Below are 25,158 nucleotides of genomic sequence, written 5' to 3' on the forward strand. Positions count from 1 at the left end.
TAGGAATTATGGGTGGACATTCACACCTTGCAGCTGAACACCTCCTGTCCCACTTATGATCATGTGCGGTTTGATTTTCGAAAAGTTTCTTTCATGTTTTCTAGCAATTATTGATGGACATGTAGACCTTCTTGCAGCTGAACACCTCCGCTCCCGCTTTTGATCATACATTGTCAGGCATTCGCACCTTGTCTTACCCACTTTTTACAAACTTTAGTCGAACAGTCACACCTACTTGCAGCCGAACACAACCTCTCTCGCTTTTGATGATGTATGGACCGGCATTCTTACCTTTTCTAACACATTTTTCAGCAATTATGGTCGGAGATTCACACCTACTCACAGCCGAACAACTCCGCTCCCGCATTTGAAGGTGTATAGTCGGGCATTCTCACCCTTTCTCATCAGCTTTTTGCAAATTATGATCTGACATTCACACCTACTTGCAGTCGAACAGCTCTGCTCCTGCTTTTGATTATGTATGGTTGGATATTCGAACCTTTTCTTAACTGCTTTTTACAAACTTTGGTTGGACGTTCACACCTTCTTGTAGCCGAACACATGCACTCCTGCTTTTGATGATGTATGGTTGGGCATTCGCACCTTTTTCTTACCCATTTTTCAGGTATTATGGGTGGACATTCACACCTTCTTGCAGCTGAACACCTCCTCTCCCACTTATGATCATGTGTGGTTTGATTTTCGAAAATTTTCTTTCATGTTTTCTAGCAATTATTGATGGACATTTAGACCTTCTTGCAGCTGAACACCACCTCTCCCGATTTCGATGATGTATGGACCGGCATTTTTACCTTTTCTAACACATTTTTCAGCAATTATGGTTGGAGATTCACACCTACTCACAGCCGAACAACTCCGCTACCGCATTTAATGGTGTATAGTCGGGCATTCTCACCCTTTCTCATCAGCTTTTTGCAAATTATGATCTGACATTCACACCTACTTGCAGTCGAACAGCTCTGCTCCCGCTTTTGATTATGTATGGTTGGATATTCGAACCTTTTCTTAACTGCTTTTTACAAACTTTGGTTGGACGTTCACACCTTCTTGTAGCCGAACACATGCACTCCTGCTTTTGATGATGTATGGTTGGGCATTTGCACCTTTTTTTTTACCCATTTTTCAGGTATTATGGGTGGACATTCACACCTTCTTGCAGCTGAACACCTCCTCTCCCACTTATGATCATGTGTGGTTTGATTTTCGAAAATTTTCTTTCATGTTTTCTAGCAATTATTGATGGACATTTAGACCTTCTTGCAGCTGAACAGGCTTTGTGCACATGTCTCATGAAAATAAAATGGGTGTATGATTGCTGACGGCAGAGCAATACTGCCAAACTTATGAGTTCTTGTGGCAAACTTGATTCAGTGTCTTGACGTGTATACGCTGTTTCGCTGACTTGTCACAAGAAACAAAGTGTGTTTGATAAGATCCGACCATTTTATTACGGGAGGATCAGTATGTATGGATTCTGATGTGACTGATAAACCCATTCGTATCTTAAGCATAATCTAATACGTGAGACAACGCCCTGGCACACAATCAAAAAAAAAATAGAGAGAGAGCGGTTTTGTGTCCCCACAGTCCATAATGTAGAAAAGAGAGAAAAAAGCCTTTCTGATTTGGTGTGTGTGCTCACAGTGCAGAGTGTAGAGAAAAGAGAGAAAAGAAAGCCGTTTTGGTGTCACGGGTGTTGTGACTTACACACACACATTTCTGAATTGAGAAAGGAAATTATTTTAGAGAAAGCACTAGAGTTTAGATCCCACATTTGTTGATAGGCATTCATTTAATTTTTCTTTTAATCAGTTTTAAAGTGAATACTAACTGAGAAATGAAAAAGGTGAAGAGTTTAGAAGCTTGGTTCAAGAGCAAAACTTGGTTTATGATCAGCTGAGTCTCTAAACAGAACAGCAAAGGGCTTCATCGAACATTTAAAAAAGATTCAGATTGTTAGAATATCCAGAATTTATAGGAATGGTGGTGATTACTCTTATTTTCTAGAATGGAAATAACTGCACCATGTCTGTTTTATGAATTTAAGGGGCTAAAAAGTTTTGTTCTCGTTTTCCTATGATTAACCGAATGTATGTGAGAGTCCAAACAGACAGAAGGGTTACGGCCGAGCGCTGGACCTTCCAAAAAAGATGAGACAGGCTGGACCTGTGCCATACTAGTTAAGACCTGCCTGTGGATAACAGGTTCTTTAAACTCTCACACACACAAACTCACACACGTTCGCACACATACACCCATACACACACACATTCTTGAACTTGCTGCAAGATTAAACATTTGCATTAACTGACTCCAGCAACTCTGAGTCTCATTGAGAGACTTTTCTCAACAATTGGGTCCTCAAACCAGATCTCAACGTTTTTTCCGCTTTCCAGGGTCGGAGCTGAAACCGTGCACGGGGGAGTCCAGTACTCCTAATGAAAGACCCCCTGCTGAATTGCGGTAATTAGGGGCCAGTGTCCACTGAAAGGGGGAAACAGGGACGAGATCGTACTTTTGAATCAATGGCCAGAAGCCATTGGCAGTGCAGGCATCAACAATAATGGTGTTATTTCACCCATTAACACTTAAGGTACCTCATGCAGTGGCTGTGATATGGTTACTTAACAAAATATCTTTACCAGACATCTCTCCTACATAACAGTTCTTCTTTCACAGCCACACCTTGTTGTCGAGAGATGTGCTACACTTAATCCATCCACACTGCTACCTACCCCACAGATGAAAAGCCTCATGATTGCATGTCAGAAATAACCATCAGTGTTTTACCCAGGCCAGACTTAACTGATATACGTTATGAAAATGCAGAAATAACTATATTTATTCAACAGGTCAAGCAAAAAACCCTGATGGCACAAATGCTACAGGATTTGCAGTAGTAACAGAAACTGAAGTTTTCTTAAAACAACCACTACCAAAAAATTACTCTGTTCAAGCAGTCGAATTGGTAGCTTTAACTGAAGCTTGTAAATTAAATAACAAAAAGGTTGTTAACGTTTACACTGACAGTCAGTATGCCTTCTCAACTGTACATGTGTTAACACAGCATTGGAAAAACAGGTATGTTGACATCCACAGCTAAATGTATAAACTACAAATATTTTAGCATTATTAGATGTTATTCAATTGCCATCTACAATAGACTCGTATGAATGACCGGAAGGAAAACCATACTGCCAAAGAATTTGTTTAAATATGCTGCAGTATTGAGCCACGGACCATGTCATGTCTCAACCGGAGGGATGGAAGCAATAATGAACAAGGTTTTTACAGCATATGGTTTTACTAATTATTGAATTTTTTTTTTAGAATAAATAAATGAATAAAGTTTTGTCTAGCAGGTCAAATATGTGCAAAATACATTCCACAGGGCAATCTAAGACCAAAACGAAGATAATTCCCTAAGCCAGTGTATCTTTTTCAACATATTTGTTTGGATTTCATTATTTCATTATTGTGTAGATTTCATTGAACTAAATTAATGTTAAGGGAAACGATTCTGCTCAGTGACAACAGAGGTTTTTACCAAATGGTCTGAAATATTTCCATGTGCACAAGCAGATGCACTCTCAGTAGCAAAATCACGCGTAAAATAACTCATTTCTAGATTTGAAATTCCTGAAAAGATCTTCAGTGATAATTTGACACACTTTGTAAACTATGTCATCTCACTGATGGCAAAGAACTTAGATCTTAGAAACCACTGTGATATAGAAGGTTTCGCTAACACATTGGAATTGTTTTACTATTTACATATGCATGTGCAGTGAAGAATTGCTTGCTGCTGATAAATGCAAAGAAGAACAGCTTACACATAGATGCTCACATATAGGCTGCTGAATGCAATGAAGACCTGCTTATCCAGTAAAGTTCAATGTCAATGTGTAATATTCAATTAGGATTTGCAAAACAGTGAAGTTAAACAATGAATGGGTCCATAGTCGGTATGAGAAGACTACAGGAATATTTACCTGGGTGTACGTTCAAACAGAGATGAGAAAATTGCGTTAAATTATTGTTTGTTTGTTTGTTAGTATGTATATGAATGTTATGTGTATAAACTGTGTTGAGTTGTAGTTACTCAGTAGTGTCTCAGTGAAACAACCGACAGGGGAAGCCTTGCGGTGACAACAAAAGCAGTGTTTTACTGATCAGTCAAGTTGCTCCAGTGTACTCCATACAAACTGGTTGGCTACTGAAGGGATAGAAAATGGGGAATACTTGTTTTAAAGCAAACAAGGAATTAGATGGGAAAAATACATGTTTTAACGGGACCCAGACAATATTATATAGATGTCGCCACTGAAGTAAAGAACATTTACGTGGGATGGTGTGAGGGTCCTCGTTTGGCTGACGTTCGCCGATATGCTCGCCATGCTCAGAACCAAGTTGAGACGCGTAAGACAACCAAAAGGGACAAGTGTGAAAAGGAGCTGCATTTGGCAACCATGACCATGTATTACGCAGTTGGTGTAAACAGAGGACGAGGCCGAAGTCGAAGACGTGGACGTGTGGGAGAGGAGGTCGAAATGGGCCACGCCAGAGCTATGATCCGAATATTTGTTTTTACTGTGGCCAGACTGGACACTGGAAGAAGGACTGTCCACAGCTAAAAAGTGATGAAATTGGGCAAAAGGCTGACTGAGGGTGGGAGGCAGGTTCTGGACGTCACGCGGCAGCGGAGCCTTCACTAATGGGTGATAGCACAAACACACTCACACATTTTTCCTGCTCTGTGTAGTGAAGCAACGCTTGCCGACTGTGATTCACGTAGTAAAGTTTTGCATGCTATTTCCGTCCTAGAGCAAAGATATTTCTTTCAGAATATAGGAACTTATGTTCATCAGTAGTGACGTCAGGGGAGTTTGATTGTCCTCCAAAGTTAAGTGGAAACCACGTTTACTGTATGTCTGCATCAGGCCAGGTTGTGAAGGAGAAAATGACAATGCCCATTGCGTGTTGTCACTCCCGATGAGCTCTCCTTCAAACACTCATTTTTGTTATCAGAGTTGTGTCCCATTCACCTGATGGGCTGTGATCTCATGTGTAAATTAGGCATTATTTTAACTTCTACACCAGAGGGTGTTAAGGTTATGTTACAGCCTGACAAAGTTTTCACAGCAGTGCAGTTTGATTCATCGGCACTTACATATGCTTATGAGTGGAAACTTCCCAGCTCTCCTTTTTCACAACAACTAGTGGAAGAAGCAAAAGCGTTAGTTTCACCCCTTTCTGATTTCATGCAACCTACTGATTTGCACTGCACATCACACATTTCTTTGGGGCCTGACGATGACTATGAGAAGAAGTGAAAAAATATGTGCGCCTACTTTATTGGCTGTGTCGCTCACTCCAGAGCACTTCGATTTTTTTAATGTTTGTGGTACTCGCCCTCACATTTCCTTGGCCAAACGTACACACTGGCAGTGACAAGGTGTGGGAGAGTTTGTTGCTAAATGTCAGAAAGAAATGGAGTGGACTGTTTCACCTGCTGATCCAAATTTGATGTTTTCTGAACGATTGTCAGCATACAAAAAAACATTTTGGAGTACAATGCATTGTCAAAGAACTGTGGACTTAATTCCTACCACAGAATCACATTTTGAAGCATGTTTTTTATCTGAAACAGATTTGTCTTCGATACCCATGTTGGCTGAAGTGCCCAATGATCTTTGGGCTAAGAGCAAATATGATGTGGGGTTGATAAAAGGCTGTGAACCAGTAATTGTCACCCCTAAATCAGACTTTTGTCCATGTAAAAAACAATACCCTTTTAAGCCTGAAGCAATTAAAGGGATTAAACCTGTTTTTCAATCTTTTCAGAAAACAGGCGTTATTGTTCCTTTTGAAAATTCACCTGTGCTTACTCCATTGTTTCCTGTTAAAAAGATTAAAGATGCTGGCCAGCCAGATGAATGGCGTTTTGTACAGGACCTCCAAGCGGTGAATGCTGCAGTTCAGCCACATGCTCCTACTGTGCCCAACCCACACACTATTTTGTCTCAAATTACATCAGATGCACAGTTTTTCTCAGTGGTTGACTTGTCGCCAGTGCACCCTGATAGCCCATTTTGGTTTGCTTTTTAGTTTGAAGGGAGATCTTGGACTTTTACCCGGTTATGCCAGGGGTACTGTGAAAGTCCCACTATTTACAATGCTGCCCTCAAAGCTAGTCTGGATTCACTTCAATCAACCACAGGCTCTGCTCTTTTGCAGTATGTGGATGACATCCTTTTATGTAGTCCATCTAAACAACAGTGTGAAAAAGACCAAATGACTCAAATAACTTTCTTGCTTTCAAAATCTTTCCTCTAGTGACGCTGACTTAGAGAGGGATGAAGATAATCATGTTTAATTGTTCATGTTTTGATTGTTTATCATTGGACCCTTTATTACTATGATGCCTGCATTTTAAACTCACGTTGTGTGCAAATGCAGGCTGATGTTTTACAGATAAAGTTATTATTTTCCTTGTTTCTTTTGGGTTGATTAATACAATGGTATTATTATAATCAAAAGGGAGGAATGTAATGGAAAATAATTCTTATATGCATTGTATTGAGTGTTACTGTGTATAACCTGCAAATGACCGAGCTGCAAGGTACCACCCTGCCCTGTTTTCTTAAATTCATCTTTACAATGGTGGGCTTGTTATAATGAGATAGCTGCACTTTAGGGGGGACAGGGTTAGGCTGGTATTTACGAGTGTGTCTGGGTAACCTCAACTGATGGTTGGGGAGGAAAGTTAAAAGAACAATCAATTATACCCAAAAACAGATGACGTGATGAGCGGGCAATATAACTGTGTGTTTTTGCTTCAGTGGTCAGAGCAACTCTGTATTCTGTACTGTGTTGTTCTCTCTTGCAAGATATTATTATTAAAGTCTCTTATCTCCTCACAAGAAAATAACTGACTCCCCAAATGCAAGTGTCAGGACAAATGATCAAACTTCTCCATGCTTCAGTCTGCAGAGAAGTACAAGACAGGGTTGCTCACTTTCTCCCTCACTTTTTGCTATTTTCATCAAACCTTTAGCTAACACATTTTTCAGCAATTATGGTCGGAGATTCACACCTACTCACAGCCGAACAACTCCGCTCCCGCATTTGATGATGTATAGTCGGGCATTCTCACCCTTTCTCATCAGCTTTTTGCAAATTATGATCTGACATTCACACCTACTTGCAGTCGAAAAGCTCTGCTCCCGCTTTTGATTATGTTTGGTTGGATATTCGAACCTTTTCTTAATTGCTTTTTACATATTTTGGTTGGACGTTCACACCTTCTTGTAGCCGAACACATGCACTCCTGCTTTTGATGATGTATGGTTGGGCATTCACACCTTTTTTTTGCCAATTTTTCAGGAATTATGGGTGGACATTCACACCTTGCAGCTGAACACCTCCTATCCCACTTATGATCATGTGCGGTTTGATTTTCGAAAAGTTTCTTTCATGTTTTCTAGCAATTATTGATGGACATGTAGACCTTCTTGCAGCTGAACACCTCCGCTCCCGCTTTTGATCATACATTGTCGGGCGTTCGCACCTTGTCTTACCCACTTTTTACAAACTTTAGTCGAACAGTCACACCTACTTGCAGCCGAACACAACCTCTCTCGCTTTTGATGATGTATGGACCGGCATTCTTACCTTTTCTAACACATTTTTCAGCAATTATGGTCGGAGATTCACACCTACTCACAGCCGAACAACTCCGCTCCCGCATTTGATGGTGTATAGTCGGGCATTCTCACCCTTTCTCATCAGCTTTTTGCAAATTATGATCTGACATTCACACGTACTTGCAGTCGAACAGCTCTGCTCCTGCTTTTGATTATGTTTGGTTGGATATTCGAACCTTTTCTTAACTGCTTTTTACAAACTTTGGTTGGACGTTCACACCTTCTTGTAGCCGAACACATGCACTCCTGCTTTTGATGATGTATGGTTGGGCATTCGCACCTTTTTTTTTTACCATTTTTTCAGGTATTATGGGTGGACATTCACACCTTCTTGCAGCTGAACACCTCCTCTCCCACTTATGATCATGTGTGGTTTGATTTTCGAAAATTTTCTTTCATGTTTTCTAGCAATTATTGATGGACATTTAGACCTTCTTGCAGCTGAACACCACCTCTCCCGATTTTGATGATGTATGGACCGGCATTTTTACCTTTTCTAACATATTTTTCAGCAATCATGGTTGGAGATTCACACCTACTCACAGCCCAACAACTAGGCTACCGCATTTGATGGTGTATAGTCGGGATTTCTCACCCTTTCTCATCAGCTTTTTGCAAATTATTCTCTGACATTCACACCTACTTGCAGTCAAACAGCTCTGCTCCCGCTTTTGATTATGTTTGGTTAGATATTCGAACCTTTTCTTAACTGCTTTTTTACAAACTTTGGTCGGACGTTCACACCTTCTTGCAGCCGAACACCTACACTTCCGGTTTTGATAGTGTATATTCGGGCATACGAACCTTTTCTTACCCGCTTTTTACAAACCATTGTCGGACTTTCACACCTTCTCTTAGCTGAACAACTCCGCTCCCTCTTTTGATTGTGTACAGTCGGGTATTTTAACCTTTTCTTACCCGCTTTTTACCAACTATGATCGGACATTCACACCGTCTTACAGCGGAACACCTCCGCTCCCTCTTTTGATGGTGTATGTTCGGGCATTCGAACCTTTTCTTACCCGCTTTTTACAAACCAGGGTCGGACTTTCACACCTTTTAGTAGCCGAACAACTCCGCTCCCGCTATTGATTGTGTACAGTCGGGTATTTTAACCTTTTCTTACCCGCTTTTTACCAACTATGGTCGGACATTCACACCGTCTTACAGCGGAACACCTCCTCTCCCGCTTATGATCATGTACGGTTTGATATTCGAAAATTTACTTTCTTCTTTTAAAGCAATTATTGATGGACATTCAAACCTTCTTTTTGATGGTGTATAGTCGGGCTTTCGAGCCTTTTCTTCCCGGTTTTTACAAACCATGGTCGGACTTTCACACCTTCTTGTAGCCGAACAACTCCGCTCCTGCTATTGATTGTGTACAGTCGGGTATTTTAACCTTGTCTTACCCGCTTTTTACCAACTATGGTCGGACATTCACACCGTCTTACAGCGGAACACCTCCTCTCCCCCTTTTGATGGTGTAGAGTCGGGCATTCGAACCTTTTCTTACCCGCTTTTTACAAACTATGGTGGGACATTCAAACCTTCTTGTATCCGAAAACCTCCGCTCTCTCTTTTGATCATACATTGTCGGACATTCGCACCTTTTCTTACCCGCTTTTTACAAACCATGGTCGGACTTTCACACCTTCTTGTAGCCGAACACATCCGCTCCCGCTATTGATTGTGTACAGTCGGGTATTTTAACCTTTTCTTACCCACTTTTTACCAACTATGGTCGGACATTCACACCTTCGTACAGCGGAACACCTCCGCTCCCTCTTTTGATGTTGTATGTTCGGGTATTCAAACCTTTTCTTACCCGCTTTTTCCAAACTATGGTCGGCTATTCACAGCTTCCTCTCCACCATACTTGTATGGTTGGATATTCACACCCACTTGCATCCGAAGACCTCTGCCCCAAATTTTTTTGATATTTAGTCGGACATTCGCACCTTACCCGCTTTTGGCAAACTATGGCCTTCTTGCAGCCAAACACCTCTGATCTCGCATTTGATGATGTAAGGTTTGGCATTCAGACCTTGCTTCACCTGCTTTTCACCAAATATAGTCGGACATTCACACCTTCTTGCAGCCGAACACTTCCGCTCCACCTTTTAGTGTTCTATCACACCTTTTTTTCACCGCATTTTATACATTATGGTCGGAAATTTTCAACCACTCTCATCCGTTTCCCTTAACATTAATTTAGTTCAATGAAATCTACACAATAATGAAATAATGAAATCCAAACAAATATGTTGAAAAAGATACACTGGCTTAGGGAATTATCTTCGTTTTGGTCTTAGATTGCCCTGTGGAATGTATTTTGCACATATTTGACCTGCTAGACAAAACTTTATTCATTTATTTATTCTAAAAAAAAAATTCAATAAATAGTAAAACCATATGCTGTAAAAACCTTGTTCATTATTGCTTCCATCCCTCCGGTTGAGACATGACATGGTCCGTGGCTCAATACTGCAGCATATTTAAACAAATTCTTTGGCAGTATGGTTTTCCTTCCGGTCATTCATACGAGTCTATTGTAGATGGCAATTGAATAACATCTAATAATGCTAAAATATTTGTAGTTTATACATTTAGCTGTGGATGTCAACATACCTGTTTTTCCAATGCTGTGTTAACACATGTACAGTTGAGAAGGCATACTGACTGTCAGTGTAAACGTTAACAACCTTTTTGTTATTTAATTTACAAGCTTCAGTTAAAGCTACCAATTCGACTGCTTGAACAGAGTAATTTTTTGGTAGTGGTTGTTTTAAGAAAACTTCAGTTTCTGTTACTACTGCAAATCCTGTAGCATTTGTGCCATCAGGGTTTTTTGCTTGACCTGTTGAATAAATATAGTTATTTCTGCATTTTCATAACGTATATCAGTTAAGTCTGGCCTGGGTAAAACACTGATGGTTATTTCTGACATGCAATCATGAGGCTTTCCATCTGTGGGGTAGGTAGCAGTGTGGATGGATTAAGTGTAGCACATCTCTCGACAACAAGGTGTGGCTGTGAAAGAAGAACTGTTATGTAGGAGAGATGTCTGGTAAAGATATTTTGTTAAGTAACCATATCACAGCCACTGCATGAGGTACCTTAAGTGTTAATGGGTGAAATAACACCATTATTGTTGATGCCTGCACTGCCAATGGCTTCTGGCCATTGATTCAAAAGTACGATCTCGTCCCTGTTTCCCCCTTTCAGTGGACACTGGCCCCTAATTACCGCAATTCAGCAGGGGGTCTTTCATTAGGAGTACTGGACTCCCCCGTGCACGGTTTCAGCTCCGACCCTGGAAAGCGGAAAAAACGTTGAGATCTGGTTTGAGGACCCAATTGTTGAGAAAAGTCTCTCAATGAGACTCAGAGTTGCTGGAGTCAGTTAATGCAAATGTTTAATCTTGCAGCAAGTTCAAGAATGTGTGTGTGTATGGGTGTATGTGTGCGAACGTGTGTGAGTTTGTGTGTGTGAGAGTTTAAAGAACCTGTTATCCACAGGCAGGTCTTAACTAGTATGGCACAGGTCCAGCCTGTCTCATCTTTTTTGGAAGGTCCAGCGCTCGGCCGTAACCCTTCTGTCTGTTTGGACTCTCACATACATTCGGTTAATCATAGGAAAACGAGAACAAAACTTTTTAGCCCCTTAAATTCATAAAACAGACATGGTGCAGTTATTTCCATTCTAGAAAATAAGAGTAATCACCACCATTCCTATAAATTCTGGATATTCTAACAATCTGAATCTTTTTTAAATGTTCGATGAAGCCCTTTGCTGTTCTGTTTAGAGACTCAGCTGATCATAAACCAAGTTTTGCTCTTGAACCAAGCTTCTAAACTCTTCACCTTTTTCATTTCTCAGTTAGTATTCACTTTAAAACTGATTAAAAGAAAAATTAAATGAATGCCTATCAACAAATGTGGGATCTAAACTCTAGTGCTTTCTCTAAAATAATTTCCTTTCTCAATTCAGAAATGTGTGTGTGTAAGTCACAACACCCGTGACACCAAAACGGCTTTCTTTTCTCTCTTTTCTCTACACTCTGCACTGTGAGCACACACACCAAATCAGAAAGGCTTTTTTCTCTCTTTTCTACATTATGGACTGTGGGGACACAAAACCGCTCTCTCTCTATTTTTTTTTTGATTGTGTGCCAGGGCGTTGTCTCACGTATTAGATTATGCTTAAGATACGAATGGGTTTATCAGTCACATCAGAATCCATACATACTGATCCTCCCGTAATAAAATGGTCGGATCTTATCAAACACACTTTGTTTCTTGTGACAAGTCAGCGAAACAGCGTATACACGTCAAGACACTGAATCAAGTTTGCCACAAGAACTCATAAGTTTGGCAGTATTGCTCTGCCGTCAGCAATCATACACCCATTTTATTTTCATGAGACATGTGCACAAAGCCTGTTCAGCTGCAAGAAGGTCTAAATGTCCATCAATAATTGCTAGAAAACATGAAAGAAAATTTTCGAAAATCAAACCACACATGATCATAAGTGGGAGAGGAGGTGTTCAGCTGCAAGAAGGTGTGAATGTCCACCCATAATACCTGAAAAATGGGTAAAAAAAAAGGTGCAAATGCCCAACCATACATCATCAAAAGCAGGAGTGCATGTGTTCGGCTACAAGAAGGTGTGAACGTCCAACCAAAGTTTGTAAAAAGCAGTTAAGAAAAGGTTCGAATATCCAACCATACATAATCAAAAGCGGGAGCAGAGCTGTTCGACTGCAAGTAGGTGTGAATGTCAGATCATAATTTGCAAAAAGCTGATGAGAAAGGGTGAGAATGCCCGACTATACACCATTAAATGCGGTAGCGGAGTTGTTCGGCTGTGAGTAGGTGTGAATCTCCAACCATAATTGCTGAAAAATGTGTTAGAAAAGGTAAAAATGCCGGTCCATACATCATCGAAATCGGGAGAGGTGGTGTTCAGCTGCAAGAAGGTCTAAATGTCCATCAATAATTGCTAGAAAACATGAAAGAAAATTTTCGAAAATCAAACCACACATGATCATAAGTGGGAGAGGAGGTGTTCAGCTGCAAGAAGGTGTGAATGTCCACCCATAATACCTGAAAAATGGGTAAGAAAAAGGTGCGAATGCCCAACCATACATCATCAAAAGCAGGAGTGCATGTGTTCGGCTACAAGAAGGTGTGAACGTCCAACCAAAGTTTGTAAAAAGCAGTTAAGAAAAGGTTCGAATATCCAACCATACATAATCAAAAGCAGGAGCAGAGCTGTTCGACTGCAAGTAGGTGTGAATGTCAGATCATAATTTGCAAAAAGCTGATGAGAAAGGGTGAGAATGCCCGACTATACACCTTCAAATGCGGGAGCGGAGTTGTTCGGCTGTGAGTAGGTGTGAATCTCCGACCATAATTGCTGAAAAATGTGTTAGAAAAGGTAAGAATGCCGGTCCATACATCATCAAAAGCGAGAGAGGTTGTGTTCGGCTGCAAGTAGGTGTGACTGTTCGACTAAAGTTTGTAAAAAGTGGGTAAGACAAGGTGCGAATGCCTGACAATGTATGATCAAAAGCGGGAGCGGAGGTGTTCAGCTGCAAGAAGGTCTACATGTCCATCAATAATTGCTAGAAAACATGAAAGAAACTTTTCGAAAATCAAACCGCACATGATCATAAGTGGGACAGGAGGTGTTCAGCTGCAAGGTGTGAATGTCCACCCATAATTCCTAAAAAATGGGCAAAAAAAAGGTGTGAATGCCCAACCATACATCATCAAAAGCAGGAGTGGAAGTGTTCGGCTACAAGAAGGTGTGAACGTCCAACCAAAATATGTAAAAAGAAGTTAAGAAAAGGTTCGAATATCCAACCAAACATAATCAAAAGCGGGAGCAGAGCTGTTCGACTGCAAGTAGGTGTGAATGTCAGATCATAATTTGCAAAAAGCTGATGAGAAAGGGTGAGAATGCCCGACTATACATCATCAAATGCGGGAGCGGAGTTGTTCGGCTGTGAGTAGGTGTGAATCTCCGACCATAATTGCTGAAAAATGTGTTAGAAAAGGTAAAAATACCGGTCCATACATCATCAAAAGCGAGAGGGGTTGTGTTCGGCGGCAAGTAGGTGTGAATGTCCAGCCATAATTACTCACAAACGGGTAAGAAAAGGTAGTATTGCCAGACCATATATGATCAAAACAGGGAGCGGAGGTGGTTCAGCTGCAAGAAGGTTTGAATGTCCGACTAAAGTTCAAATATATTAAAGAAAGCGGGAGGAGAGGTCTTCGGATGAGAGTGGTTGAAAATTTCCGACCATAATGTATAAAATGCGGTGAAAAAAAGGTGTGATAGAACACTAAAAGGTGGAGCGGAAGTGTTCGGCTGCAAGAAGGTGTGAATGTCCGACTATATTTGGTGAAAAGCAGGTGAAGCAAGGTCTGAATGCCAAACCTTACATCATCAAATGCGAGATCAGAGGTGTTTGGCCGCAAGAAGGCCATAGTTTGCCAAAAGCGGGTAAGGTGCGAATGTCCGACTAAATATCAAAAAAATTTGGGGCAGAGGTCTTCGGATGCAAGTGGGTGTGAATATCCAACCATACAAGTATGGTGGAGAGGAAGCTGTGAATAGCCGACCATAGTTTGGAAAAAGCGGGTAAGAAAAGGTTTGAATACCCGAACATACACCATCAAAAGAGGGAGCGGAGGTGTTCCGCTGTACGAAGGTGTGAATGTCCGACCATAGTTGGTAAAAAGCGGGTAAGAAAAGGTTAAAATACCCGACTGTACACAATCAATAGCGGGAGCGGATGTGTTCGGCTACAAGAAGGTGTGAAAGTCCGACCATGGTTTGTAAAAAGCGGGTAAGAAAAGGTGCGAATGTCCGACAATGTATGATCAAAAGAGAGAGCGGAGGTTTTCGGATACAAGAAGGTTTGAATGTCCCACCATAGTTTGTAAAAAGCGGGTAAGAAAAGGTTCGAATGCCCGACTATACACCATCAAAAGCGGGAGCAGAGGTGTTCCGCTGTAAGACGGTGTGAATGTCCGACCATAGTTGGTAAAAAGCGGGTAAGAAAAGGTTAAAATACCCCACTGTACACAATCAATAGCAAGAGCGGAGTTGTTCGGCTACAAGAAGGTGTGAAAGTCCGACCATGGTTTGTAAAAACCGGGAAGAAAAGGCTCGAAAGCCCGACTATACACCATCAAAAAGAAGGTTTGAATGTCCATCAATAATTGCTTTAAAACAAGAAAGTAAATTTTCGAATATCAAACCGTACATGATCATAAGCGGGAGAGGAGGTGTTCCGCTGTAAGACGGTGTGAATGTCCGACCATAGTTGGTAAAAAGCGGGTAAGAAAAGGTTAAAATACCCGACTGTACACAATCAATAGCGGGAGCGGAGTTGTTCGGCTACTAAAAGGTGTGAAAGTCCGACCCTGGTTTGTAAAAAGCGGGTAAGAAAAGGTTCGAATGCCCAAACATACACCATCAAAAGAGGGAGCGGAGGTGTTCCGCTGTAAGACGGTGTGAATGTCCGATCATAGTTGGTAAAAAGCGGGTAAGAAAAGGTTAAAATACCCGACTGTACACAATCAAAAGAGGGAGCTGAGTTGTTCAGCTAAGAGAAGGTGTGAAAGTCCGACCATGGTTTGTAAAAAGCGGGTAAGAAAAGGTTCGTATGCCCTAATATACACTATCAAAACCGGAAGTGTAGGTGTTCGGCTGCAAGAAGGTGTGAACGTCCGACCAAAGTTTGTAAAAAAGCAGTTAAGAAAAGGTTCGAATATCTAACCAAACATAATCAAAAGCGGGAGCAGAGCTGTTCGACTGCAAGTAGGTGTGAATGTCAGAGAATAATTTGCAAAAAGCTGATGAGAAAGGGTGAGAAATCCCGACTATACACCATCAAATGCGGTAGCGGAGTTGTTCGGCTGTGAGTAGGTGTGATTCTCCAACCATAATTGCTGAAAAATGTGTTAGAAAAGGTAAGAATGCCGGTCCATACATCATCAAAAGCGGGAGAGGTGGTGTTCGGCTGCAAGTAGGTGTGAATGTCCATTAATAATTGCTTTAAAACATGAAAGAAAATTTTCGAATATCAAACCTTACATGATCATTAGCGGGAGAGGAGGTGTTCAGCTGCAAGAAGATGTGAATATCCACCTATAATTACTGAAAAATGGGTAGGAAAAGATGCAAATGTCCAACCATAAATCATCAAAAGCAGGAGTGGAGTTGTTCAGCTACAAGAAGGTATGAAAGTCCAACCATGGTTTGTAAAAAGCGGGTAAGACGAGTGGATAAATAAGCGGGTCCTTCCATATTCATCAATGTCTAGATCGACTTCAACAAAGAACAACATTGTATTTTGCAGTACAAGAAAGAGCAACACTGAAGGATCAGGAATCCGAGAATAAGCTTATTTTCTTATGGGCAAGTGGGAACTGCTTTGTCCTTCATATTTATCAATGTGTAGATGGATTTCAACTTCTTCTACTGCAAAGTCCAATGTTTTTCTTTGTTGAAGTCGATCTAGACATTGATGAATATGGAAGGACAAAGCAGTTTTAACTTGGTTTGAGCAAAGCAATTCATTTTATAGCAAAATCCGAAATCGTGCAGAACTCATGAAAGCAGGCTTATACTCGGATTCCTGAAACTTTAGATTTGCTCTTTCTTTTACTGCAAAGTACAACGTTGTTTTTTTGTTTAAATATTTCTAGACATGGTAAATATGAAGGACAAATCAGTTTTAACATAGTTTGAGTGAAGTAATGCATTTTATAAGCAAAATCCCAAATCATGCAGAACTCACGAAATGCTTTTTCTCACTTTTCACTGCTTTTTACAAACTTTGGTCGGACGTTCACACCTTCTTGCATCCGAACACCTCCGCTTCCGCTTTTGATGATGTATATTCGGGCATTTGAACCTTTTTTTACCCGCTTTTTACAAACCATTGTCGGACTTTCACACCTTCTTGCAGCCGAACACCACCTCTCCCGCGGTCCAGTATTCTTACCTTTTCTAACACATTTTTCAGCAATTATGGTCGGACATTCACACCTACTCACAGCTGGACACCTCCGCTCTCTCTTTTGATCATACATTGTTGGGCATTCGCACCTTGTCTTACCCGCTTTTTACAAACTATAGTCAGACATTAACACCTTGCAGCTGAACCTCCGCTCCCTGTTTTGATCATGTATGGTCTGGCAATACTACCTTTTCTTCCCCCGTTTGTGAGTAATTATGGCTGGACATTCACACTTACTTGTCGAACAGCTCTGCTCCCGCTTTTGATTATGTTTGGTTGGATATTCGAACCTTTTCTTAACTGCTTTTTACAAACCATGGTCGGACTTTCACACCTTCTTGTAGCCGAACAACTCCGCTCCCGCTATTGATTGTGTACAGTCGGGTATTTTAACCTTTTCTTACCCGCTTTTTACCAACTATGGTCGGACATTCACACCGTCTTACAGCGGAACACCTCCGCTCCCGCTTTTTATGGTGTATAGTCGGGCATTCGAACCTTTTCTTACCCGCATTTTACAAACTTTGGTAGGACATTCAAACCTTCGTGTATCCGAAAACCTCCGCTCTCTCTTTTGATCATACATTGTCGGACATTCGCACCTTTTCTTACCCGCTTTTTACAAACCATGGTCGGACTGTCACACCTTCTTGTAGCCGAACACATCCGCTCCCGCTATTGATTGTGTACAGTCGGGTATTTTAACCTTTTCTTACCCGCTTTTTACCAAGTATGGTCGGACATTCACACCTTCGTACAGCGGAACACCTCCGCTCCCTCTTTTGATGGTGTATGTTCGGGCATTCAAACCTTTTCTTACCCGCTTTTTCCAAACTATGGTCGGCTATTCACAGCTTCCTCTCCACCATACTTGTATGGTGGGATATTCACACCCACTTGCATCCGAAAACCTCCGCCCCAAATTTTGTTGATATTTAGTCGGACATTCGCACCTCCTCTCCAGCTTATGATGATGTGCGGTTTGATATTCGAAAATTTTCTTTCATTTTTTCTAGCAATTATTGATGGACATTCAGACCTTCTTACAGCTGAACACCTCCGCTCCCGCTTTTGATGATGTATAGTTGGGCTTTCGAGCCTTTTCTTCCCCGGTTTTTACAAAATTATTGTTGGACATTCAGACCTTCTTGCAGCCGAAAACCTCCGCTCCCTCTTTTGATCATACATTGTCGGGCATTCGCACCTTCTCTTACCCGCTTTTTACAAACCAGGGTCGGACTTTCACACCTTTTAGTAGCCGAACAACTCCGCTCCCGCTATTGATTGTGTACAGTCGGGTATTTTCACCTTTTCTTACCCGCTTTTTACCAACTATGGTCAGACATTCACACCTTCTTACAGCGGAACACCTCCGCTCCCTCCTTTGATGGTGTATGTTCGGGCATTCGAACCTTTTCTTACCCGCTTTTTACAAACTATGGTCAGACATTCAAACCTTCTTGTAGCCGAACACATCCACTCCTGCTTTTGATGATGGGTATTCAAACCTACTTGTTGCCCGCTTTTCATTAATTATGGGTGTACATACACACCTTGTCGCAGCCAAACACCTCCGCTCCCTGTTAGGATCATGTATGGTTGGGCATTCGTACCTTTTCTTACCCATTTTGCAGTAATTATGGGTGGACATTCACACCTTCTTGCATTTGAACACCTCCTCTCCCGCTTATGATCATGTGCGGTTTGATATTTGAAAATTCTCTTCCATGTTTTCTAGCAATTATTGATGGACATTCAGACCTTCTTGCAGCTGAACACCTCCGCTCAAGCTGTTGATGGTGTATAGTCGGGCTTTCGAGCCTTTTCTTCCCAGATTTTTACAAAATATGGATGGACATTCAGACCTTGTTTCAGCCGAAAACCTCCTCTCCCTCTTTTGATCATACATTGTCGGGCATTCACACCTTTTCTTACCCGCTTTTTACAAACCATGGTCGGACTTTCACACCTTTTAGTAGTGGAACAACTCTGCTCCCGCTATTGATTGTGTACAATCGGGTATTTTAACCTTTTCTTACCTGCTTTTTGCCAACTATGGTTGGACATTCACACCTTCTTACAGCGGAACACCTCCGCTCCCTCCTTTGATTGTGTATGTTCGGGCATTCGAACCTTTTCTTACCCGCTTTTTACAAACTATGGTCAGACATTCACACCTTCTTGCAGCCGAACACTTCCGCTCTACCTTTTAGTGTTCTATGGGGTATTCACACCTTTTTTTTCACCGCATTTTATAGATTATGGTTGTAAATTCTCACCCACTCGTATCCGAAGACCTCTCCTCCTGCTTTGGTTAATATATAGTCGGGCATTCAAACCTTTTCTTACCCGCTTTTTACAAATTATGGTCGAACATTCACACCTACTTGCAGCCGAACACCTCCGCTCCCACTTTTGATGGTGTATAGTCGGGCTTTCGAGCCTTTTCTTCCCCGGTTTTTACAAATTATAGTTGGACATTCAGACCTTGCAGCCGAAAACCTCCGCTCCCTCTTTTAATCATACATTGTCAGGCATTCACACCTACTAGTGAGCCGAATTAGTGATGTATGGTTGGCATTTGCACCTTTTCTTACCCTTTCTTACCCTACTGATTGCTTAAGATGAAGTTGTTTTGTCTCAAACTACAACATTTTTTTAATTGTTGAAACTTGATTTGAAGTGGATAAATAAGGAGGACAAACAGTTTTAAGTCAGGCTGATAGAAGGAATTAATTTTATAGCAAAATCTGTATTTCGTCATATGTCGAGAGATGCTTATTGCTGAAGAAGTTCTTTCTCATTCTACAAAGTACAACGTTGTTTATCGTTGAAACTTCTTATGTTGTCAGTTGCTATATATGAATAAGTGGGTAGCTACTGACAAGCATTAAGCTTGTCACACAGCCCAAACATATAACATTTCAGGACACACCACACAGTTAACAACCACAGTGAAGTGTCAAAGCCCAAACATGTAACATTCAACAGGACACTTACACAACACATTCAACTCAAACAGTCAGACAACATACAAGAACATATACCCCAGCCGGCATTGCTCCCTGCCTATTTTCCTACAGCTCACTATGTGTGCGCACACCTTTATTCACAAACTCTTCAACTTATACTCTTTTACCAAAGCTGCTACAGCTCGATTGGCCGAATACCCTTAGATCCTATTTCGGTGAATTTGACATCTGCCTTACATGTAACAGATTAGCGGTTTAGCAGTTTTAATTTAGTTTGAGTGAAGGAATTCATTTTATAGCAAAATCCGAAATCGTGAAGAACTCATGAAAGTAAGCTTATTCTCGGATTCCTGAAACTTTAGATTTGCTCTTTCTTTTACTGCAAAGTACAACGTTGTTTTTTTTTGTTTAAATCTTTCTAGACATGGTAAATATGAAGGACAAAGCAGTTTTAACATAGTTTGAGTGAAGGAATTCATTTTATAGATAAAATCCCAAGAGTCTGCTGAGAAAAGAGAGTGAATGCGAAGTAGACTTTAACACGGCTCTGGGAGCGAGCCGAGTGTGGGCTAACCGGGAGAATTGCTTGAAAGAAACGCGACACCGAATGAGCGGTCAGAACAAAGCCTCAATACGGTTTTCCCGTGGTGTTTTTGTTGCTGCCTTGTCTTTTGCACAGAGTAAAAGACAAGGCAGCCATCGAATAGGGCCCGATTGTTCCTACTTGGTCAGCCGAGGAGCAAGGGGGGGGGGGGGGGGGGGGGGCAAGCGTCTCAACCAAGCAAAGCTCACCATGGGGAAGGTGGCTAAACCAACTAGCCTGATGCCCTGCTCCCGCAGTGACGGATAATCGTACTCTGGTTTCTCTTCATAACATACAAGTCTTTCGCCTTTTACTAAAGACTTCCGTGGAGAGCAGCACTAATGAGTTGTTTCTATTATTGGCAGGCTTTACCTTTGCGGGTGAAGCCCTTTCTGTCTGTGCAAAAGAAATCTTGTTACTGTGCAGAGTGACTTCTCTGAGTAGAGTCGCCTTACTTGTTGCGACTGTGCCGATGTTCGAAGCTGGAGTGCAAAGTTGTTGCTTGAATGGTGCTTGCTGGAGCGTGCGGGAGTGCAAAGTTATACCATTTAAAAGGGCTGAAGAGTGCTCAGTGCAGCAGGTGGGCGGAGGTGCAAAGTGACACTCTGGCCACCTATGGCCATAAAAAGAACAGGGGTGTTAGCGGACAAGTGCGCATTGTGCCAGGAAGGTTCCTCGGACGTGAACCAGTGGACAGTTGTCGCTTCTCGGCCTTTTGGCTAAGATCAAGTGTAGTATCTGTTCTTATCAGTTTAATATCTGATATGTCCTCTCTACGAGGACTACATATTAAATGGATTTTTAGCAATAGGAGTTGAAAAATTAGCTTGCTCCATTCACTCCAAGCATTGACCCCGTACTGCAGTGCCGCTGGGAACGGTGCGCTCTTCTCTACTCTTGTGAAAAAGCAAACAGCGGTGCAGGATGCAAGTTTCAGGGAGCCCAAGATGAAACTTTCTTTTAGTCTGCTGAGAAAAGAGAGTGAATGCGAAGTAGACTTTAACACGGCTCTGGGAGCGAGCCGAGTGCGGGCTAACCGGGAGAATTGCTTGAAAGAAACGCCATACCAAATGAGCGGTCAGAACAAAGCCTCAATACGGTGTTCCCGTTGTGTTTTTGTTGTTGCCGCTGTTTGCTTTTTCACAAGAGCGCACCTGTTGAGGGGGGGCCTGGGGGGGCCTGGGTGATGGTGGGTCTCAGGCCCGGGCTGCTGCGACTGGTGTGACCGGGTGGTTTGTTTGTTTGTTTTTTGTTGTTGTTTGTTTGTTTTTTGTAGAGGTCCTCCGGAGTGGGGTTGGGTTGAGTGGGGTGGGGCGGGATGGGTACCTTCTGGGGGTACAGTAGCTCCCAGAATATGGTCGCTGCAGGCCCCGAGCCTGGTGGACATCAGGCCCTCCTGTCCTGGGTTGGCTCCCTGGTAGCGGGGATGCCTATTGCAGCCAGTCCCTGGCTGCCCCCAGTGTATATCCCCATACCCCTCTCCCTTCTGGCTCCTGTACACAGCACACACTCACACATGAAGGGTTTTGGGGGCGTGTGTGTTCGGTGGGGTGTAGTGGACTCTGCAGTAGTTGCCCTCTGCAGTTCCCACCCCTGTTTTAATTACACCTTAGACATTACTACTTATCAAACACACTCACACACAATAAAGTAGGCGCACATATTTTTTCACTTCTTCTCATAGTCATTGTCAGGCCCCAAAGAAATGTGTGATGTGCAGTGCAAATCAGTAGGTTGCATGAAATCAGAAAGGGGTGAAACTAACGCTTTTGCTTCTTCCACTAGTTGTTGTGAAAAAGGAGAGCTGGGAAGTTTCCACTCATAAGCATATGTAAGTGCCGATGAATCAAACTGCACTGCTGTGAAAACTTTGTCAGGTTGTAACATAACCTTAACACCCTCTGGTGTAGAAGTTAAAATAATGCCTAATTTACACATGAGATCACAGCCCATCAGGTTAATGGGACACAACTCTGATAACAAAAATGAGTGTTTGAAGGAGAGCTAATATTGTCTGGGTCCCGTTAAAACATGTATTTTTCCCATCTAATTCCTTGTTTGCTTTAAAACAAGTATTCCCCATTTTCTATCCCTTCAGTAGCCAACCAGTTTGTATGGAGTACACTGGAGCAACTTGACTGATCAGTAAAACACTGCTTTTGTTGTCACCGCAAGGCTTCCCCCGTCGGTTGTTTCACTGAGACACTACTGAGTAACTACAACTCAACACAGTTTATACACATAACATTCATATACATACTAACAAACAAACAAACAATAATTTATCGCAATTTTCTCATCTCTGTTTGAACGTACACCCAGGTAAATATTCCTGTAGTCTTCTCATACCGACTATGGACCCATTCATTGTTTAACTTCACTGTTTTGCAAATCCTAATTGAATATTACACATTGACATTGAACTTTACTGGATAAGCAGGTCTTCATTGCATTCAGCAGCCTATATGTGAGCATCTATGTGTAAGCTGTTCTTCTTTGCATTTATCAGCAGCAAGCAATTCTTCACTGCACATGCATATGTAAATAGTAAAACAATTCCAATGTGTTAGCGAAACCTTCTATATCACAGTGGTTTCTAAGATCTATTTTAAGTTCTTTGCCATCAGTGAGATGACATAGTTTACAAAGTGTGTCAAATTATCACTGAAGATCTTTTCAGGAATTTCAAATCTAGAAATGAGTTATTTTACGCGTGATTTTGCTACTGAGAGTGCATCTGCTTGTGCACATGGAAATATTTCAGACCATTTGGTAAAAACCTCTGTTGTCACTGAGCAGAATCGTTTCCCTTAACATTAATTTAGTTCAATGAAATCTACACAATAATGAAATAATGAAATCCAAACAAATATGTTGAAAAAGATACACTGGCTTAGGGAATTATCTTCGTTTTGGTCTTAGATTGCCCTGTGGAATGTATTTTGCACATATTTGACCTGCTAGACAAAACTTTATTCATTTATTTATTCTAAAAAAAAAATTCAATAATTAGTAAAACCATATGCTGTAAAAACCTTGTTCATTATTGCTTCCATCCCTCCTGTTGAGACATGACATGGTCCGTGGCTCAATACTGCAGCATATTTAAACAAATTCTTTGGCAGTATGGTTTTCCTTCCGGTCATTCATACGAGTCTATTGTAGATGGCAATTGAATAACATCTAATAATGCTAAAATATTTGTAGTTTATACATTTAGCTGTGGATGTCAACATACCTGTTTTTCCAATGCTGTGTTAACACATGTACAGTTGAGAAGGCATACTGACTGTCAGTGTAAACGTTAACAACCTTTTTGTTATTTAATTTACAAGCTTCAGTTAAAGCTACCAATTCGACTGCTTGAACAGAGTAATTTTTTGGTAGTGGTTGTTTTAAGAAAACTTCAGTTTCTGTTACTACTGCAAATCCTGTAGCATTTGTGCCATCAGGGTTTTTTGCTTGACCTGTTGAATAAATATAGTTATTTCTGCATTTTCATAACGTATATCAGTTAAGTCTGGCCTGGGTAAAACACTGATGGTTATTTCTGACATGCAATCATGAGGCTTTCCATCTGTGGGGTAGGTAGCAGTGTGGATGGATTAAGTGTAGCACATCTCTCGACAACAAGGTGTGGCTGTGAAAGAAGAACTGTTATGTAGGAGAGATGTCTGGTAAAGATATTTTGTTAAGTAACCATATCACAGCCACTGCATGAGGTACCTTAAGTGTTAATGGGTGAAATAACACCATTATTGTTGATGCCTGCACTGCCAATGGCTTCTGGCCATTGATTCAAAAGTACGATCTCGTCCCTGTTTCCCCCTTTCAGTGGACACTGGCCCCTAATTACCGCAATTCAGCAGGGGGTCTTTCATTAGGAGTACTGGACTCCCCCGTGCACGGTTTCAGCTCCGACCCTGGAAAGCGGAAAAAACGTTGAGATCTGGTTTGAGGACCCAATTGTTGAGAAAAGTCTCTCAATGAGACTCAGAGTTGCTGGAGTCAGTTAATGCAAATGTTTAATCTTGCAGCAAGTTCAAGAATGTGTGTGTGTATGGGTGTATGTGTGCGAACGTGTGTGAGTTTGTGTGTGTGAGAGTTTAAAGAACCTGTTATCCACAGGCCGGTCTTAACTAGTATGGCACAGGTCCAGCCTGTCTCATCTTTTTTGGAAGGTCCAGCGCTCGGCCGTAACCCTTCTGTCTGTTTGGACTCTCACATACATTCGGTTAATCATAGAAAAACGAGAACAAAACTTTTTAGCCCCTTAAATTCATAAAACAGACATGGTGCAGTTATTTCCATTCTAGAAAATAAGAGTAATCACCACCATTCCTATAAATTCTGGATATTCTAACAATCTGAATCTTTTTTAAATGTTCGATGAAGCCCTTTGCTGTTCTGTTTAGAGACTCAGCTGATCATAAACCAAGTTTTGCTCTTGAACCAAGCTTCTAAACTCTTCACCTTTTTCATTTCTCAGTTAGTATTCACTTTAAAACTGATTAAAAGAAAAATTAAATGAATGCCTATCAACAAATGTGGGATCTAAACTCTAGTGCTTCCTCTAAAATAATTTCCTTTCTCAATTCAGAAATGTGTGTGTGTAAGTCACAACACCCGTGACACCAAAACGACTTTCTTTTCTCTCTTTTCTCTACACTCTGCACTGTGAGCACACACACCAAATCAGAAAGGCTTTTTTCTCTCTTTTCTACATTATGGACTGTGGGGACACAAAACCGCTCTCTCTTTTTATTTTTGATTGTGTGCCAGGGCGTTGTCTCACGTATTAGATTATGCTTACGATACGAATGGGTTTATCAG

General features: G+C 41.4%; 2 non-coding genes across 2 annotated transcripts; both read left to right on the forward strand.

The window, feature by feature from the left end:
* The first annotated feature begins 20,594 nt into the window (after positions 1-20,594).
* Positions 20,595-20,708, forward strand: LOC140280616 (U5 spliceosomal RNA). The gene has a single exon (XR_011909556.1). It is a non-coding gene; the product is annotated as a U5 spliceosomal RNA (small nuclear RNA).
* A 316-nt stretch (positions 20,709-21,024) lies between these two features.
* Positions 21,025-21,215, forward strand: LOC140280727 (U2 spliceosomal RNA). Its single transcript, XR_011909658.1, has one exon. It is a non-coding gene; the product is annotated as a U2 spliceosomal RNA (small nuclear RNA).
* Positions 21,216-25,158: the final 3,943 nt, after the last annotated feature.

This window comes from Leuresthes tenuis, unplaced genomic scaffold (assembly GCF_036924035.1).
Source record: "Leuresthes tenuis unplaced genomic scaffold, fLeuTen1.0.hap1 SCAF_21, whole genome shotgun sequence".
NCBI lineage: Eukaryota > Metazoa > Chordata > Actinopteri > Atheriniformes > Atherinopsidae > Leuresthes > Leuresthes tenuis.